Raw genomic sequence first — 20,347 nt, forward strand, 5'->3', positions numbered from 1 at the left:
ATGGGGAAACAGCTCTCATTGTTTGAATACTGCTTGTGTGGAGTAAATTAAATGTTTTGACTGACATTCTGTAGTTTAGCCACAAGATGTCACTGCATAGATATTTCTATATTCATGAAGAGGTGGAGTTTTTCACAGAGAGAGAGAGAGAGAGAGCAGCCATGTTTTTGGAGCATGGTGAATAGGGGCCCTGTGAGCTGAGAATCGGATGACATCCAGGTGTGAAAGCATCCCTCCGTAACCAGAGGTGCAGCTAAGTGAAGCTAATGAGATTGCTGCCAGGAAGCTGATGAGATTGCTGCCAGGAATGCTGATGAGATTGCTGCCAGGAATGCTGATGAGAGCAGAGGAACTAAGCAACATATACGGCAAGACCGCATGCATGTTGGAGAGACATTGGTTCTGTTCAGAGTCACCAGCGGATTTAAGCAGACCCGGGTCGGTAAGATCGTGCACGCACCTCATTTCAGTGTTGGCGCCTTGAGACTGAGTCCAGGCCTATAGCTAGGGTCTCTGTTTGTGTCAGGCCACAAGTGTTGTTACTGATCATTGGAAGGACTCCACAACTTAAAGTGACATTTCACATTGGAGAGCTGATAAAAACCTACAAACTCAAGCCAGACTGGCATTTTGCTCAGAAGGAATACTCAGGCATTTGCTACAGGACTAGTTATGGGAGAGGGAATACTGTAGATTTGTGTAAGATTGTAAGCTGTTGTGCTGCACCGCAGGCTAGCCCATACCATACACCCATACACTGATTCCTGCTCTTTTAGGGTAATAACTGGTAAGGTGTGGCAGCTTAGTTGTGCCTGCCAGTAGGTAAATTAACTACTGTTTCTAAAATTCTGTTGTGGCAAAAGCTGGTGTTGGGGTTGCTTTCCTCGTTCGTGATGTCACTGTATCCTGGGGAGCCCACCCCAGTACACGGCCTACACTCCGATCCATTATGCTCCCCAATCCGCAGATCCGATCTCAATCTGCGGATTGAGCATAATGGATCGGAGTTCGATCCATTAGGCTCCCCAATCTGTAGATCCGATCCAACCTGCGGGGATCGTCAGCATGCAACCTATAAGGGGTAACACCGGACCCGCTCCACGAAAAGGTAAGTTGTAAAGAAAGCTGACGATCCCTGTAGGATGGATCTGATCCATCCTGCAGGGATCGTCGGCTTGCTTTACAACTTACCTTTTCTTGGAGGTGGTCCAGTGTCACCCCGTGCAGTAGGTGTCACCCGGTGCGGCGCGCATCCCACTGCACCTGCCTCGGGACGCCACTGCTCTGCATAGCAGAGCCATACAAAGCAGCATGCTTACATAGTAAAGCACAGTGCACAGCACACAATAAAACAAACACAGCAGACAGTTAACCCTTCAATCGCCCCAGATATTGACCCCTTCCTGCCCAGTGTCATTAGTACAGTGTCAGTGCATTAGTGCTTTTTATTAGCACTGATCACTGTATTAGTGTCACTTGGGATGTCAGTGACAGTTAGTCAGTCCCCCCCCCCAGTGTCAGCATGCCTGCTGCAGTCCTGCTATAATTACTAATATAAAAAAAACAAATTCCAGTATACAGTATATACTGCCATTTGTTGACACTATAACTTTCACGTAAACCAATTCATTTGCATGTATTGGGATTTTGTTTAGTAAAGACATAAGGCAGAATACATGTTGGCCTAAATTCATGACGAAATTTGATTTTTAATTTTTTTTTTTACTGGACATGCTTAATAGCAAAAAGTCAAAAATATTGTTTTTTTTCTCAACATTGTCTGTCTTTTTTTGTTTATAGCGCAAAAATAAAATGCACAGGAGATCAAATACCAATGAAAGAAAGCTCCATTTGTGGGAAAAAAAGGACATACATTTAGTTTATGTACAGCATTGCATGACCGCGCAATTGTCAGTTAAATTAACGCAGTGCTATATAGCAAAAAATGACCTGGTCAGAAAGAGGGGTAAATCCATTGGAGGGCAAGTGGTTAAGGGTGGCTATGGCACTGCATGTCTTATTTAGGCTAGGTTCACATATGTGCAGATGGTGCCGCTGCGGATCCGTACAAAAATCTGTGCACCCGCAGAGAGGAATGTGGAGTCGTGGGTGGGTGCCATTAATTCTAATGGCACGCCGCCCACACTGGAAATCACAACCGTACTGGGAACTGAGGCTCCCATGCAGGCTGCATTTTCAGAAGAAGTGCAGGGACTTATTCCCTGTGTGTCCCGGGGCACAGGAGTCCATTCAAATGAATGTGGTCCCTTGCCCGCACAAAACACGGAACACAGGAATGTGGATATGTGAACCAGGGGTTAATAATAATCAATATCTAGAGGGATATTGTGTGCGTTCAACTACTTGGGGACTATTTCTTAATCCTAAGTGCAGGAAGGTCAGTAACATTATCACATACCTGGTGATGGAGGCCAATGGAGATAGGGCTTCCCTTGCGGCTAAGTTCCAGATTCCCCTGAGAGTGGGACAGCGGGAGTCAGGCCCAACGTTGCACAGGTCGCCTGTAGAAGTGCTGGTTGGTGGTCCACTCAGGAGCACAGCTGGTGCACGGGGATAGGTCTGCAGACTGGAGGTGCCTGCGCATGGTATGCAAGCCTTCCGGGATTTGGATGTTTGCTGGTTAGTCAGTTTGAGCCAAGGTCAGGTACCGGGTGGGGAACAGAACAGACGTGGTCAGGTGGGATAGCCGAGGTCATACACGGAGGAGCGAGAGAGAGAGTATCCTTTAGCCAAGCCGAGGTTAGATCAGTGGTTCAGTAGAGCAGACAGGTCCAAGTACAAGCCGGGTCGAAATCAGGAAGTCACAGGAAACAGGAACAAACCACGGGGAGCTAGAGATCATCCAGCAACCAGAGGTGAAGTGATGAGTCTCCTTATAAAGGCCGTCTGGCACCAGACTGAGGCTGATGTGTCCTTCTGCCGCCATGTAGAGTATTGGCAGAAATGCCAGAGCTCCTGCTGTGGACAGGACCCTGACAAACATCTTTATACTCTGTGTTACTTGCTCCTGGCCTCCAAACTCTGTGTTACATACTAATGACTACTTCACTCTGCTCTACTTCTCCTGACCCCTGCACTGTGCATTGCATACTTCCGACCTCTAAACTCTGTGTTAGATACTCCTGACCATTGCACTCTGTGTTACATACTGTTTACCTCTTAACTCTGTGTTACATACTCTTGACCATTGAACTCTGTGGTACATACTGCTGACTTCTGCATTCTTTATTACTCCTGAACCCTGCATGCTGCCTTATTTACTAATGACCCTTTAACTCTGCATTACATACTGCTGACATCTGAAGTCTGTGTTGCTTGCTTTTGACCCCAGGACTTTTTAAACTTCCCTCTTTTTATTGGAGCAATGATAGGTAAGATAAATAAGTAAAAAAAAGAAAAAAAAGTACTGCACCCTGGTAATTTTTTTCATATTGTTCAAATAGATCTTTACCCTAACAGAGTTGTCTACCACTGCTTTAACTATAAAGGCACCTATAGCAACCTGATTATTTGTAAGCTGAGATTTTCAAAGGGCTGTAGTCTTCTTTCTAAATATTGATGCCTGCAGGAGAAAACACTGTTTAAACGTGTCCTAGAAGTAAGCCTTTATCATTTATCAGGCAAATGTCCCTATTTTGTAGCACTGGGCATGGGCATCTATCAGATTTCCTCTAAGATCTGAGAAGTAGAAGGAAACCCTTTTAAAAGGACAAGGCTTACTGTATACTGTATGGTTTTGGCGAAGTCTTAAAATGTGGCACTTGCATTTACTGCCAACCTCAGGCTCAATTTTCTGTAAAATCCATACAATATATACAGGAGGTGTTTTCATTATCAAAAAGGTCTGAATCAGTCTTATCAGAATGTTATCCTGCATTTAAGTCCTCATGCACACTTGACGTTTTTATAGCTGCTGTTTTTGGCTTTTGACGTTTTTTTCTACAGCTAGTAAATCCCCCAGCATGTTATCCTGTGTCCATGCACACTTCAATGTTTTTCGGCAGGGACATTTTTTGGCTAGAAAAAAACACCCAGGACTAGTGGGTTTCTAGAGGAGTTTTTAGCTGTAAAAACGCCCTAATGCTGAAAAACGTAGCAAAACGTAGTAAATCATGGTAAAACACCACAAACCAGCGTTTTTGGACCAAAAAACATTTTTTTGTAAAAGAATGCTAAAAAGCGCAAACGCGGAAAAACATGGGAAAATGCTTCTAAACACTTAATGCAAAATGCTAAAAAAGCTGAAAAACTCACGTTTTTAACATGACTTTACACAGCTAACATTACCAGGGTTATCAAAACATCCAGTGTGCATGAGGGGTAAGGGTTGTCGATCCTGCAATCCTACTGCCCTGACAATTGTCTGTCAATTTCCATAAATATGTACAGGACCCCAACATACATTTTTAACCTATTGGCACTGAGAGTATGCAAATATGTGGCCTTTCGGTGGCTGAGCCTTGACATATATTTGCATACCAAAAGTAAACAAACATATCCTGAGAGCGCACGCCCTGCGTGCTCCTGGTACATTTTTTTCGCATTTTCCAAAAACCTCTGGAAAAAAATGACACATTCAAAAGACTCATTATGCCTCATAAAAAAATACGTTGGAGTGTTTGTTTTCCAAAATTGGGTCATTTTGTGGGTGTTTCCACTGCCCGAATGCTCCAGGGCCTTCAAAAACGTGATACTGTAGGTTGTCAGGAAATTGATGTGTAGTGCTACTTGGATGTTGGGCCTCCCTATGTGGTCAGGCTGTGGAAAAGTTTTAAACATGTGGTATCGCCAAACTCAGGAGGAGTAGCAAAATGTATTTTGGGGTGTTTTTTGGTATTTACATGCTATGTGTTAGAAATATCTTATAAATTGACAACTTTGTGTAAAACAAAAAAAAAAGTTTTAATTTTCTTTTCACATATTCCGAAAACGTTTGGAAATAAATGACATGTTCAAAAGACTCATTATGCCTAATATTAACATGACAATGTTGTGAAAAAAAAAATCTTCATTTTCCAAAGAATTGTTGGAAAAAGTTAATATTCACCATGCCTCTCACTAAATACTTTGGAATGTCTACTTTCCAAAAAGGGTCATTTGGGGGGTATTTGTCCTGTCCTGGCATGTTAGGGCTTCAAGAAATGAGATAAGGCTGTCAGTACATCAGATGTGATCAATTTTCAATGATTGGTACCATAGCTTGTAGACTTTAAAGCTTTCACACAGACCAAATAATATATACTAATTTGAGTTATTTTTACCAAAGAAATGTAGCAGTATAAATTTTGGTCAAAATTTATGAAGAAAAATTACTTATTTGCATAATTTTATAACATAAACTAAGAAAAACTTTTTTTTTTAAATTGTCGGTCTTTTTTTCATTTATAGTGCAAAAAATAAAAAACCCACTGGTGATAAAATACCACCAAAAGAAAGAAAAAATACAAAAATTGTATATGGCTACAGTTTTGTATGACTGAGTAATTGTCATTTAAAGTGTGAGAGCACTGATGGCTGAAAATTGGCCTGGGCAGGAAGGGGGATATAAGTGCCCAGTAGGCAAATAGTTAAGTAAATAGGGAGGAGAAAAGGGAGTATGGAAAGACAAATTCTCTCTGGGGGAAACTTTTCACAAGCACTGCGGTAGGAATATTCCATTACCCTTGGTGGACTATTCCTCCTCATTGGCTGAGACAGCAGCTGGAGCCATTGGCAACTACTACAGTTGCTCCTATTGCCATGAGATGTTGTATGGACTGGCCAAAAATAGCCAGATAGGGAGATGTTTATCTTACGTGTATGGCTAGTTTTAGTTTTAGTCATAGCTAGTTCCAAAGTCTTTTTGTAAATATGAAGTTGTGAGTCAGGAAACCTAAAAAAAATGATAGCTCATCCCAGAATTTCTAACATCTTTGCACTGCTGTTCATAGACATGCATACTGTATTTCCTGGCTTTATGACTTGGTTGACTATCCCCTGAACTCTTGATGATTTGTTTACTCCTGACTACTGTGCCCTGTGTTCTCTAACAAGCTAAAAGAAAACTGCTGGCTCAACAGGTTTATGAACAAATTAGTCCTAGAATGCGTGTGACTGTGAGGTAATAGCAAACGCCTCTTGGCAGGAACCGGCATGACACATTTTTCTGTGTTGTCAGTGAAGCTTTGTATAATATATTGGTGTGACATGAATATGGAAAATACATGAATAACTACCTATTAATGTTGAACAAAATAACACCCCTGAGAAACAGAAAATATCTATGTACATAGCTTCACTTAGACATAAATACAAATCCGACAATTGTCCAGTTTTCTTCTTCTGTTTAGTCTTAGTAAAATACGGAAAAGTTGCTGATCTTTTTGTCATTTCGTACTTGTATTCATTGTGTTTATCAGGAAACTATTAAAACAATTTTTCTGGAGAACTGTAGCTCTCAGCTACCTTATGATGGAGGGTAACATAGAATACTTTCCTCTCAAAGTAAAATCTGGCTTACATGCAATTTCATTTCCATCATTGCCTGAGTGACAGCTGACAGGTTTCTTCTATAACAGCACTATGCAGCAATTCTCATTTCTTGTTATTTTGTCAGTTAATTATTTTACTAGGTTTAAATGAGACCATTATTACAGGTACACTATAGGCACCCTACCTGTAAATGACTACAAAGATCTATATACTAGTCTAATATTTCTCTTAACTGTCATTTTATGGTGAGGATAAAATGCTGTCCAATCTTTATAAATACTTTTACAATATTATAATACGTTACCTTAGAGAAGAAGAAATAGAGCCTTGTTAATAAGGAGGACAGTTTGATGTCTATAATGCAAAGGCTATGTGGATCCTCCTTGACCCCAAGATTTCAGTGTTCATTTCTTTTAAGAAAGGGCACTCTTTGGAGAAGGTGTCATTTACTATCTATCTCAAGTAAAAAAAAAAAAAAGCCACATTGATTTTTTTATGTGATAGACGTAGCTTTACTCTTGTCAGTAACAAGCACTTTCCAAGGATAACATAAAATTAAACATTGTGTTAGACATGGAAAGAATAGGTTATGAAGGACAGCCATAGACTTAAATTCATATCATTCTTACTTTGACTGCCAAAAGAAAATCAGTATAATTTACTTTGTGAGAATTGCATATTATCTGAATTGTGTTTTCATGCGTCAATGTTATTTTTATAACGTACATTTCAACAAGTGTTATCTATACAATATCTATTTTAGGGCCAAAGGTAAGCAATACACATAGAAAGAATGTCTTGCCTTTTCAGTGAGCAAACTAAAGAGGAGGCCATCTTAGCTTAGCTTCCAGTGATGTCGTTGATCAGATATGGTCATGTCCAAATAGAGTCAATGATGTCATTTAGGAGACCCCGCCTCTTTATTTATATCAGCTGCCATCCAGCAGAGGCGGGTGAGCAGTCATCAGGGTAGGCTTGTGATGTTTATTTCTTTCGGTGGGTTGGAGGACATTGTGACTGATGTGGAGCTACACTATATGATCAAGAGTTTGTGGACACCTGATAATCTCACATACTATATGGCAAAAATTATGTGACACCCCCTCCTACAGTAATTGTTGAGTGCAGGTATTTCCAATGAAGGTTCTTGTTAATGTTAAAGCCTATAAAGAAATATTAAACAACTGTATGCTTCCAACCTTGTGATGACAGTTTTAGGATGTGACTGTGCCCAAAAGTCAGATCCAAAATTATATGGCTTGATGAGCTTGTTCTGGAGGAAGCTGAGTTGCCTTCACAGAGCCTTGACTCAATCGTATTGAAAATCTTTGGGATATACTCAAATGCCTATTGCGTGCCAGACCTTCTCGTTCAACATCTGTAGTAGACCTCACAAATACTGAGTGTATATCACTGATAGTGTATATCACTGGACAACATGATTGATGATGGATGTTCATCATTGGACATTTGTGTTTTAGTTTTTTTAAAGCACTTTTCAAAAACTGTGTTTTTTACACTTTTCATTTTTTTTACTATGTACCCCTTACTCATTCACAGGGGACGTTATCTGAGGGGGCACATGCTACCCTGACCCCTTTCTTGGCCAGCCAGGTTGCATGCTTGGGTAAGGGTCTTGTATATATTTTTTAGGGGGGACCCTCACACCATTTTTGTTCTTTTCATTGTGTCCCATTCTGGGTCACACAGAATCCAGTGCATGTCTCAGCATCCCCCCTATGCCGCATGGCAAATGTGGGAAACACAACATCTTCCAGCTGCATAAGTGAGATCTGTGTGTCTGTGAAAGCGCTGCCTGCTTCTGTCTGTATCAGATCTAATTACTGTATAGCTCTCATCTGCAAAAGCATTAGACTAAGAAACCCTGGAGATTGTGGGATATGTAGTTTCTTCACAGTAAGTGTCAGATCTCACACTACAGACAGGTCATGCATTAACCCATGAAAGGTCATGCCAAATGCCTCATGTTTTAACACAAACATAACTGCTGACACAGGATTGTGAAGCTTTTGTGTACTATAGCCTGTGCGTACATGGCAGCAAATGACATCATGAAACTACAAGATCAATGCACATCTGATGCAGGTGAGAAATACAAGGTGCAATTACAAATGTTTACCTTGCCTTAAAACTTAGGGTTTGTAAGCACAGAAAGAAAAAGGTGCAGTGACTGTTTCACAATTGGGTGATGATCTTCCAGAGCCGATTTGTCTTTTCAGTGCATATACAGCATTTCATGTACCTGTAATACATTCCTCTCCCTTATATTAAGAGGTGCAGCCAACAGCTTTACCATGCTTTGCTACAATGAGTTGATCCAAGACTTAAAAAGCACGTTCTACGTCATCATGTTTCTTACTGACTTCAAGGATTTCTTTTTTCCACTCCACATTTCTCTGCAATTCTGCGTCTTTGCTTTGATTATTCATCTGAAGAGTGAATATTATTAATAGTAGTTAATGAGGCTGCTTGACCTTTTAAAGATTCATTTTCTTTCCTTGTTTTATTGAAGAGGTTCTTCACTCTGTTTGAAAAAAAATAAAAGTCAGCAGCTACAAATACAGTAGAAGCTGCTTTGTATTAAAAGGACACTTGCTTGTCCTGGGATCCAGGGCTGTTATTGCCTGGGCCAGTCCTTCGTCGGTTTTTGGATCCCCGTCACGGGCATATTTACTGTGGGAAGCTGACTGTGACTCCATGCGGCTTCACTTCTGGCTACCCACTGCACATGCACAAGCCTCCCTGCTCTGTGTGAATTGTCCCACAGACTCCTGGTACCTGTGACCTGTCCCAGGAGGTTGTGGACAGTGGGCCTTCTGGGACCTGTGACATGTTCCAGGAGGGTGGGCAACGGGCCTCCTGGGACCTGTGACGTGTTCTAGGAGGTTGTGGGGGGAGGAACATCTGGTGAAATCGACAAGGCGATTCCAACAGAAGTGGGAATGGGTACTTAACAAAACTAGGTAGAAAAAAAAAAGTTCCAAAAGTAGGAAGTGAGGAAGATATAAAGTCAATCTTCACCCTTAGGATGACATTTCACTTTAATTTAAATTTTAGAAGCCAGCATTTTTAATTCTGCTAATTTCACATTTATTGTAGGTCAGGTGGTATATAAACCTGCAACTCCCAACTTTGAACTTATTTCTTTTTTTTAAAGATGACTTCTCTTTAAACGGTCCTTGAACATAAGTCCATGGATTTTCCTTTGACTTGATATATGATAAAATAAGTACTAAGACTAAAGCCATTATAGTTCTATTTACACCTTTCACACAAGCAAATCCTTCAAAAGTAAGTTGGCTGGAACGCAAAGGTACTTGTAATATACTGGTTATCAGGAACTATACAAATTCTATTCAACAGAATTTACTTTACTGTGACCTTGGTAGTGTGTGGTAGGTTTTGTATACCTTTCCTTCACCTATATAGGTAAGTGTTGTTAAACAGATACCAATATTTTACAGTTTCTTCATGGTCCTTATAAATGTTACTGCTTTGCAATATATGCTCCAATACACACATCTGAAACATGCAGATTGACACTGTAAATAAATTAGAGTTCAACTGTGCAAATTCAGCTCTGTTTAACAACATTGTTAGTCACAGCAACAAATATCTTAGAGCACATAGAAAATAATAATTCTATTACTGCTTATATGGTAATTTTAAATTATATTTAAGAAAATGGTTTATATAAAATCACACAAATGAACAAAATATCATTGGAGCAATCCCTAGATAAGACAGAATAACATTACATGAAAATCAATTCATAATAATCCTTGTCACTAAATAATATATACATACATCAGTAGCTCCTCTAGACCAGTGGTTCCTGACCTCAGTCCTCAAGTACCCCCAGCAGGTTTGTGAGTGGGGGTACTAGGTGTGTTGTAATTCCTCCATGTTTCCCTTCTCATTGGTATGAGAGTACGTGTCACATAAGAGGCCTGCCACAGGGCAGGTTCTTCGGGACTACGCTGGGCACCTTGAACAGGCTCACTCACCTTAAATATGGAGTACCATTACTGTGCCATGCTTATCAATGCCCGAGGACAATGCAGAGGTTGCTTTTAGGGATAACTCAACTTTACCGTCTTTAGCTCAGTGTCAATGTACACCTTCACTGTAACTTGTTGCATTTAGGAGGTACATGCTGAGATGATGCCCACTCAACCTGTCCGGCGTATCTCACTCCCAGTAACAGAAAGGGGTCCCACCGAGCACCTAGCACGGACCTCATGTGTGCTCTTGCTACCTCTTCCTCTTCTGCACCTTTGTACAGGCTGGGCACCTCTGAGCTCTGATCTGTCCCTCTTATATCAACACAAGACCAGTGGGTCAGGCCCAGGAAGCCCATGAAGATTGCCCCAGGAACAGTGGCAAAGGAAGTTAACCCCATCCCTCCCGGCTGGGGCAGTAACTAACTACCTAGTAGGCAACCTGACTACAGGTTTTATTAGGATTGCCTTCACCTTGCACAGATGTCAGAAATCAATGTCAATAGCTTGATATTTACAGTATATTACAGAAGTACTCATTTTTGTTGCCAGCGGTTTAGACATTAATGATTGTGTGTTGAGTTATTTTGAGGGGACAGCAAATTTACCCTGTTATACAAGCTGTACACTCACTACTTTACATTGTAGCAAAGTGTCATTTCTTCAGTGTTGTCACATGAAAAGATAGAATAAAATAGTTACAAAATGTGAGGGGTGTACTGTACTGTATTTCTAAAATATGACCTGTTGGGGTTACTTGAGGACTGAGGCTGGAAACCACTGCTTTAGGCAGATGTCTTTACAAATGAGAACTATCTTCTTTCATTCTTCCTTTACTTCCCTTTTCATTATCTTCCCTATATACCGTAAGTGTTTCTCTAAATACACCTTTCAGCCATTGAACAAAATGTGTAAAGCTCTGTTTTGACCATTCTCAGCATGATGGTTATATCAAGTACAATATGTGTGCAACAGGAATGATCTGTTGTGCTATCCTTCTTGAGAAATGTGTTATGGATTGACAATTTGGCCTGGTTAAACAACTGATTCCTGAATACACTTGTGACTTGGGCCGGGTAAACAATTGCTTCACTAAAAGAATTTTAATAGAATAGGTGATCAGCCAAATGATCTGACAGAGAGTAATTTGTAATTTACAAAAAAAAGATTAAAAGTTAGAAGCAATAATGCAAACAGGTTTAGGGCTGAAAATAGCATGTATTCACTGCATAATATTACAAAACAGATTATGGAAGCTGCACAAACATGGACCTATTATACCAATGTTCCTGTGGTTCAATCACAGTAAGAGCTGATTCACACATGTGCTGTGCAGATTGAAGCTCGGGTTTCACAGCTAATTGACACAGTAGTTGTTCAGCGGTTCAGGTCAGGTTTACATCAGATTCAGGACAGGATTATCTCTCAGGATTATCCTGTTCACACATATGCGGTTTAGAAACAGTTCCCATAGAAGTCAATAGCCTCTAACCTGCACCTGAACTGGACTGCACTGCTCAGAAATTGTACAGGACTCTTTTTCAAACTGCACTAAATGCGCACTTAATCTGCTCTGCCAGTGCACAGGACATATGTGAACAGGCACCATAGGAATCAATGTTATTTCACATGTCATGAGCATTTGATGTGATTCAAACAGCATCCAATCCACAGATATGTGAACTGGCACTGATGTGGCTGCAAAGCATAGTCTTGATAAGACTCTATGACACTAAAGAGTCCAGCTTAGAATCTCTACTTTGGTAAAATAATTATAAACACAAACAGCTCCTTGTGATTATCCTCACAAACAGCATCCCTCTAAGTGAAGTGAAGTGAAGAGTAGCTCTAGTAACACAGACTCACAGCTTGAGGAATAAAAGGCCAAAGGTAAAGGGCAACCCCAATGGAAATGGAATACTCCAGTAGCAATTGGGGACAGCCTCCCCACAGTAGCTGGGTCTTCTGTAGAAGCTGCGCCCTATTACATTTTTGTCTGACCGTCCACATACTAGTTCTGACAGTGGAGGGCCTCTCACCTGGCTGCAGATCATCCAATTAACTCTGCCTCATCAGGTTTGGCTTCTCTGTGCTGTTGAGGGAAAGATGCAGAGAAATGTATCTTCCCTGAGCATATCCATATACCCAGGGTATATGTGGGAAATGGAGTTAGAGGAGCCTGCTCCTTCATCTGAGCATTTTGAGCAAATGGGCACTCTGTTTCCATATTACCCCTACAACTGTTTCCCAGCCTGAACAAACAACTAGCTATTAAAAAACAGGCTACCGAAATGAGCACCTTAATATCTGTTTTTTAACCACTTCCAGTCCAGACACTTCACCCCGTTCCTGTCCAGGCCAATTTTCAGCTTTCAGTGCTATTACACTTTGAATGGCAATTGCATGGTCATGCAACACTGTACCCATTTGAATTTTTTTAGCATTTTTGTGAGACAGATAAAACTTTATTTTTGGTGGTATTTATTCACCACTGGGATTTTTATATGTTTGCTATATAAATGAAAAAGTCCAAACATTTTGAAATAAAAAGTGTTTTTCTTATAATCTGCAAATAATCTTTCTACATATATCTTGGCCAAAATGTACTCAGCTATCTTTTTAGTAGAAAAATTAGTTTATAACCAAAAAGTATACTTTTTAAAAAAATTTTTACTCTTTTATTTTTTTTTTAGATTATTATTTATGTTTTTTGTTTTTTTTAACATACTGTCACCCCCCCTACTTGTGGGGGGTGATGAAGATTTTTTTTTTGTTTTTTTACACTGATTGCTTTTACAACCATAAAGGCAGTAAAAGCAATACAGTAAAAGCAATCCTTCTCTCTGGCCGTATTCTTGCAGCCATTGAGAAATACTGTGAGAGCTGTGATTGGTCACAGCTTGTCACATGGTACAAGGCTGTTGTGAATAGCCTTGTACCATGTGACCTCTGTGATCATTCACAGATTTCACATGTAGTAAGCAATGATGTCAGGAAGTGACACCTTGCTTACTACTATTCATGTGATCACTGATTGGCCAATCAGTGATCACATGATCGGGACCTCACACAGAGGTTCTCTACAGCGATTGGTGTTCCGCTGTGTCCAGAAGACACAGCAGGCACTGGATCGTGGTGCCTGAAAGGATCTAGATAACTTCCATTTTGTATTATGTACGCCATTTTAAGTATTAAGTATTAAGTTAGTTTTTTGTAGAGATATTAGAAGTTTAATGAAACTGTTTTCAGTTGTTCAAGGATGTATCAACAGAAGCTAACACGACCCTGACAATGTTTTTGTCTGTCTGTTTTCCCTAAAAGTTAGACAAAACAATTTGTACCAAGAAATGTATATGTCATGTTTCATGTAGTTAGCTCATGATGGAAAGTTACAAGTTACAGTTTTGAAACTCGCTCCCCCCTCCCTTATGATTATCTGTAGTCTATATAATCTTATTAATGTCTAATAAACTTTGAACATCTCTGAACATAAGCTGTCGTGATTTCCGTGTTCAAGGGGTGTTCCCAGAATTCTGCTGATAAACCAGGAATCTCTCCACAGACCGGGGGTCTCTGAGGGGAAAAGAAAATCATTCCTTTCAGCTGGGGGCTCGGCCCGGGATGACCACCCACCTCACTTGGTAAGTAAACCTTTTGTCTTTTTATGACTAAAAGCTCTTTCTTGCCCTGTGTTGAAGGGAAGGTCTTGAATCATTCTGTATTGTCTATATAGACCCGTGATAACCTGTAGCTGCTTTTGGTAAAGCAGACTTAACTCTTTGGTAAGAGTTACAAAATAGTGCACTATAATATAAAAAAAAAGGTGTTTTGGTAAACACAGTTCTCTGTTTTTGGTAAAACAGTGAAGAGATAACTTTGGGAAGTTATCAAGAGGTTAATAAGTCTGTGGAGCAGATTCTGGTTTATCTGTCTTTTGCTTTTTCTTTCTGTTGCGTAGAAGTATAAGATAATTTGTTGTGTAGAACAAAATAAGATTTTAAGCTAAAATTGTTTTATCCACTGTCTAAATATGGGTCAAGGAGGTAGTTACCCACCAGGTCCCCCAGAAAAGGGAAAAATTGTAAGGATTATGTTGCTAGAGTTTGTGGAACGGACTATTATTTAATAAATCCCTGGGTGGATTGTATGGCAGGCTGGACAGAAGCTATGGGGAGTACAGACCCATTCCCAAGAAAGGGGGAGAAAACTGGTTAAAATCGTCACCGTATTGGGTTGATAATAGCAAGGGAAAGTTCAATTTGATTTTCTCTTTAAAACAAAAGAGGAAGTTGAAATTGGATACATTAAAAATATGCCAGGAAAAGCATCAATCTGAAAAGACATGCAGACCCAAGATTGGACTGAAAACAGTTCAGACACCAACCCCACCCCCTCCGTATAATATATATCCTTCATTAAGTGGTTTTAAAAATGCTGCTGATGATGATTTTTTGATTAGTTTGGGGATGATTACTCCCCAGCCTAATGCCCCTCCAGTCCCTGCCCCTGTCCCTGCGCCACTTCCCGTCCCGGATCTACAACCAATACAGCCAGGCCCCTCCACTAGACCCAAACAGATCATTAGTATAAAATCACAAGAGGAGGGTAGCCAAGTTCAAGGCATCCTTACAGAGAATAATGACAACGAAGGAGAGTTGGAATACGAAAAACAGGTAAATATAATAAAATTACAGAAAAAGGATGGTCAATGGAGAAGAAGTGACACCAGTCATAGAAAGGGCAGAGAGGTGGAGGAATTTAGAATGCAGCTTAGATCCATGGATAAGAAACCAGAGGGAAAAAGAGAAGATGAGGGGGCCGTAGGAGGAAAGGAGTTGGCTATATTGACACTACCTTTTCTCACAGCAGGAGAACTAATTCTAAAAAAACCCATAGAATTAGAAGATATTAATAAGATTGTTAAACATTGTCCCAAGCCTACAGTATCTCCTGGAGGTACACTTGCTTATTTAAAAAAGGCATGTTTAGGAAGAAATTACACACAGGAAGATATGAGATTGATCATTGATGGTATTCTGGGAAATAATCCAGCTTGGGATTGGATAAATGTAAAAGGCATTAGTCACATAGAACCAAGTAATACACAGGCTACTGCCTATAAACTGAATACCACAGAAGGGAGAGAAACTATGTGGGAGGAGCTTGACACAGAACTAAAAAGGGTTTTCAAGAATAAGGCTTCCCTCCCAATTGCTACAGCATGTAAACAGAAGGTAGAAGAAACTGTTTCTCCTTACAACACACCTATCAATCCTGTTAAGAAGCCGGGTGGCTCTTACAGGTTTGTACAAGATTTGAGGGCCATAAATAATTTGGTGGTTCCATTAGCCCCAATAGTGCCTGATGTGCCATCACTCCTTACCTCCATTCCGTCCGATGCAGAATACTTTACAGTGATTGATTTAACAAATGCATTTTTTTCGGTTCCTGTGGACCACCAGACAAGGGCACTATTTGTATTTATATTCTGAAAATTGCCAGATGACCTGGTGTAGAATGCCTAGGGCTATGTAGATTTGTTTGCAGTCTACTCACTTGCCCTCCAGACCACACTGAGGTCCTGGACCCCTCCCAATGGTTCGGTCCTCATTATATATGTGGATGACCTATTGATTTGTAGTTCAAGTCAGGAGGCCAGTCAGGAGGATAGTTGGTCTCTGTTAGAATGGTTGTCAGGGAATGGTCACAAAGCATCTAAAAAGAAATTGCAATGGTGCCAAAAACAGGTTGAGTACCTTGGTTTTATTCTAAGTCATGGTGAGAGGAATGTCAGTCACAAAAGAGCTGCGGCTCTCGTGGGTCTGCCCCGCCCACAAACGAAAAAGGACATGCTAACTTTTCTTGGTATGATTGGTTACTGTCGCCAATGGATACCTGATTGTTCATTCTATGATCACACTCTGAGGTCTGCCACACTTTCAGAATCACCTGACATTCTCACATGGTCAAATGAAATGGTTGATGCCTTTGTGTACCTGAAGAATGCTATGGTAACGGCCCCTGGTCTTGGACTACCTGATTATAAGAAAATGTTTCATCTGTATGCTAGGGAAAATTGTACAACTATGGCGGGGGTCCTGGCTCAGGAACATGGAGGCAAGCTCCGCCCTGTAGCTTTTTTTTCCAAAGTAGTGCCAACTCAGGTTCAGGGCATGCCTGCTTGTCTGAGAGTTTTTGCATTCTGCGTAATGGTGGTGGAAATGGTTATTTCTTTCACATTGGGACATGAAACTACCCTACACACCACACACCAAGTGTCCTTACTACTGAAAAACATACACACTCAACACATGTCAGCACAAAGGTTGAGCGGATATGAAGTGATCCTTCTATCTGATTCCAACTTGATTATTAAATATTCTTCAGCAAATTCAGGTCCTGCTCCAATTTTGAATGCCCTACTGGGGCTAAAGGGGGAACAGGATGAAGTGGCACCAGAACACAATTGTATAACCCACATACAGCAAGACACTTCCCCTAGGTCCGACATGTCAGCTGTGGCTCTTGATGGGGCCCCAGATGTGTTTGTAGATGGCTCATGTTCTAGGCCAAATGATAGTACTTACCATGCAGGATACGGCATTGTGCAACTTCCTGACAAAATACTCGAGGCAAAGCCAATCCCATATCAGTCAGCCCAAGCAGCCGAACTGATTGCCCTTACAAGAGCATGTCAATTATTTGCAGGACAGGATGTCAACATTTACACAGACTCCAAGTACGCCCATGGTGCTGTACATGATTTTGGGGTCATTTGGGAGAGAAGAGGATTCATTGCTGCTGATGGCAAAACCATATCTCACTCTCCTTTGATATCTGATCTACTCAAAGCCATACAGTTACCAAAAATATTAGCCATTCTACATTGCAGGACACATACAAATCGCAGAGATCATATTGCCAAAGGAAATGCATTAGCAGATAAGGTAGCAAAGGAAGCCGCATTACAACAGGTGGCCAGTGAGCAGATGCCTTTGCTCACTTCAGGCATCACAACCACCCCACATGACCAGATGTATGCAGATTTACAAAAATTTGCTACAAAAATCGATTTAGCAGACTGGGATGGTTCTGAGCACAACTAGATCCAGCTTCTGGTCTAGTGTGCTTAGAGGGGAAACCATGCATTCCCATGTCAAGTGCCCCATTGTTCATTGCACAGTACCACGGTCTAGGACATAGAGGATGGAAAACAACATGTGAAACATTATTGCAGGATTTTTACATTACAGGTTTATCTAGGTTGGTGAAAGAATATGTTTCTAGGTGCATTACATGTATAAGGAACAATCCACAGAACCCAAAGAAATCACAACACCAGCATCTAGTGTACCCAACTACACCTTTCACCCATTTACAAATAGATTTTACCCACATGCCAAAAACAGGACAATCAAGGATAAGTTGAGGAAGGCCACTGGAGGAACCTATACCCACTGGAAGAAGATGTTACCTGCAATTCTAGCAGAGGTAAGAATGACACCTAATAAGACTACAGGGTTATCTCCTTTTGAAATATTAATGGGAAGACCGTTCCCCACTCCTTGGGCTAGACAGCCACTTATGTTAGAAAGAGGGGACCTTGACCTGGTACAACAAGAATATGTGAGAAAATTGATTCAGAGTTTAGATAAGGTTGAAAGAAATGTTGCTCGCACCTCTCCTTTATTTTTCAGGAACCAACACACCTTTTCCAAGTGGGAGATGTCGTAGTGGTCCGCCAACTTGCTAAAGACAAGAAGCAAGGCTACCCCTTTGGACCACCTACTACGGTGATAGCGGTTACCAGAACGGCTGTTCTGGTGGAGAATTCCCAGTCCTGGATCCATGCTAGTCGAGTGAAGAAGGTGAACCAAACACCTGAGAAACACGAGATGGAAAAAGGAGGTGAAGTATGAGAGAAAAATCCTCGAAGAGTGGGTGAAGTAAGTGAAAAAGGCCCTGAAGATGAAATTTTTTACTGCCCCTCATGGTGCTTTGAAACTCTGGATCCTATTGGGCACACTGACTGTGCTCTTTTTCCTGCCAGTATGGATCCTAACTAACTGTATTTATCACCCTGAGGACTTGGGCCTAATAAAAGGTATCTGTGGTCAAGGACTAGTTTTAAATGAGACCCAGATAACCAAAAGTGAAAGAAAGTCAAAAAGAAGTTTTGAAGAGAACAATCCTTTTTCAGGAAAAATGTTGATGATGCAGTTTAAATATGCTTATGCTCAAAAGTCAGGTTCTGATAAATGTTGGATCTGTAGTAAGTTACATCCTAGCACATAGGAAATTCCTCTTCTGGCCGCTCCAGTCAAAATATTCTTGTTAATAAAAGGGAATGCAAGTATTGGTTTGACCAATATTACTTCTAATGCCACCATATCTTTTCCAACTCTGGGAGTCACTCAACTCCCCGATTGGTGTTTTAGACTGGGGAATACTTCCCACAAGGGAAAGGGAATGTGCTCTCAGTCCATATTAAACATATCTGATCCTGGAAGGTGGGATGGAACTTCTTCTGTGAAACTCTGGCAAGTAAATGGTAAAACCCTGAATGAAAGTTTAGAAGGGATACAAGATAATGTGGGGAAAACTATGTTTGGAAAAGTTTTTATTTTACACTTGTTGTCACCCCTGAATTTCATTCTGCAATACAAAAATTGCTGATCTCCTTGGGAAACAATACCTATATCTGCTGTGGTAAGATCTGTTACCCTTGGATACCGAGTAATGTCCAGGGCTGGTGCTATGTAGCCCAATTAGTGCCAATTATGGCAGCTATAGACCAAAAGGAACACCAGGTAAAAGCCAGTACATACCCAAAATACCAACTAACTCTGAGACAGAGAAGGGAAACCAAACAAGAAAAGGTAGATCTATTCTCTACAGGGGATACGGTTTGGTCATGGTTCCCTACCTACACGGGATGGGGAATAACACTTATGAACAAAATAAATAATTACACAAACATTATTGATGACATACTGGAGAGGAACTCTAAGGACATAGGGTTGCTAAATACTGAGACCAGAGCTATTAGAAAACAGCTGGAGATGCAAGAATTAGCTATTGAAAGTATGAGTGCTGCTCTATCAGGTTTGTGTGAGATGACAGAGGATTATGAATGTTGTACTTGGATATATAATACCACAATGACTGTTCCGGATTATTATGAAATAATAAAGCAACACAGGGAACAGGTAGATGGTTTGATGGAAGAAGCTAGAGCTATAGGAAAAGATGGATGGACTCCTTTTGATTGGTTAGGATCAGGATTTGGTTCCATCTTTTCATGGATGAAAGGTATCGCTGTAAGCATAGTCATGATATTGTTTTTTGTTTTATCTTTATATCTATGTTTTAAATGCTCATTATATTGCATTGCTAGAGCTACAAAGCTGCAAAATACAAATGAAGGTTATCTAGCTATGTACAAAAAGATGAATGAAGTAAAGAATTGAGATCATGTTCATGATCTTAGAGGGGATTGAAAGGATCTAGATAACTTCCATTTTGTATTATGTACGCCATTTTAAGTATTAAGTATTAAGTTAGTTTTTTGTAGAGATATTAGAAGTTTAATGAAACTGTTTTCAGTTGTTCAAGGATGTATCAACAGAAGCTAACACGACCCTGACAATGTTTTTGTCTGTCTGTTTTCCCTAAAAGTTAGACAAAACAATTTGTACCAAGAAATGTATATGTCATGTTTCATGTAGTTAGCTCATGATGGAAAGTTACAAGTTACAGTTTTGAAACTCGCTCCCCCCTCCCTTATGATTATCTGTAGTCTATATAATCTTATTAATGTCTAATAAACTTTG

This window comes from Staurois parvus, unplaced genomic scaffold (assembly GCF_062004578.1).
Source record: "Staurois parvus isolate SC_StPar_1 unplaced genomic scaffold, SC_StPar_1.0 ptg000045l, whole genome shotgun sequence".
NCBI classification, from domain to species: Eukaryota; Metazoa; Chordata; class Amphibia; order Anura; family Ranidae; genus Staurois; species Staurois parvus.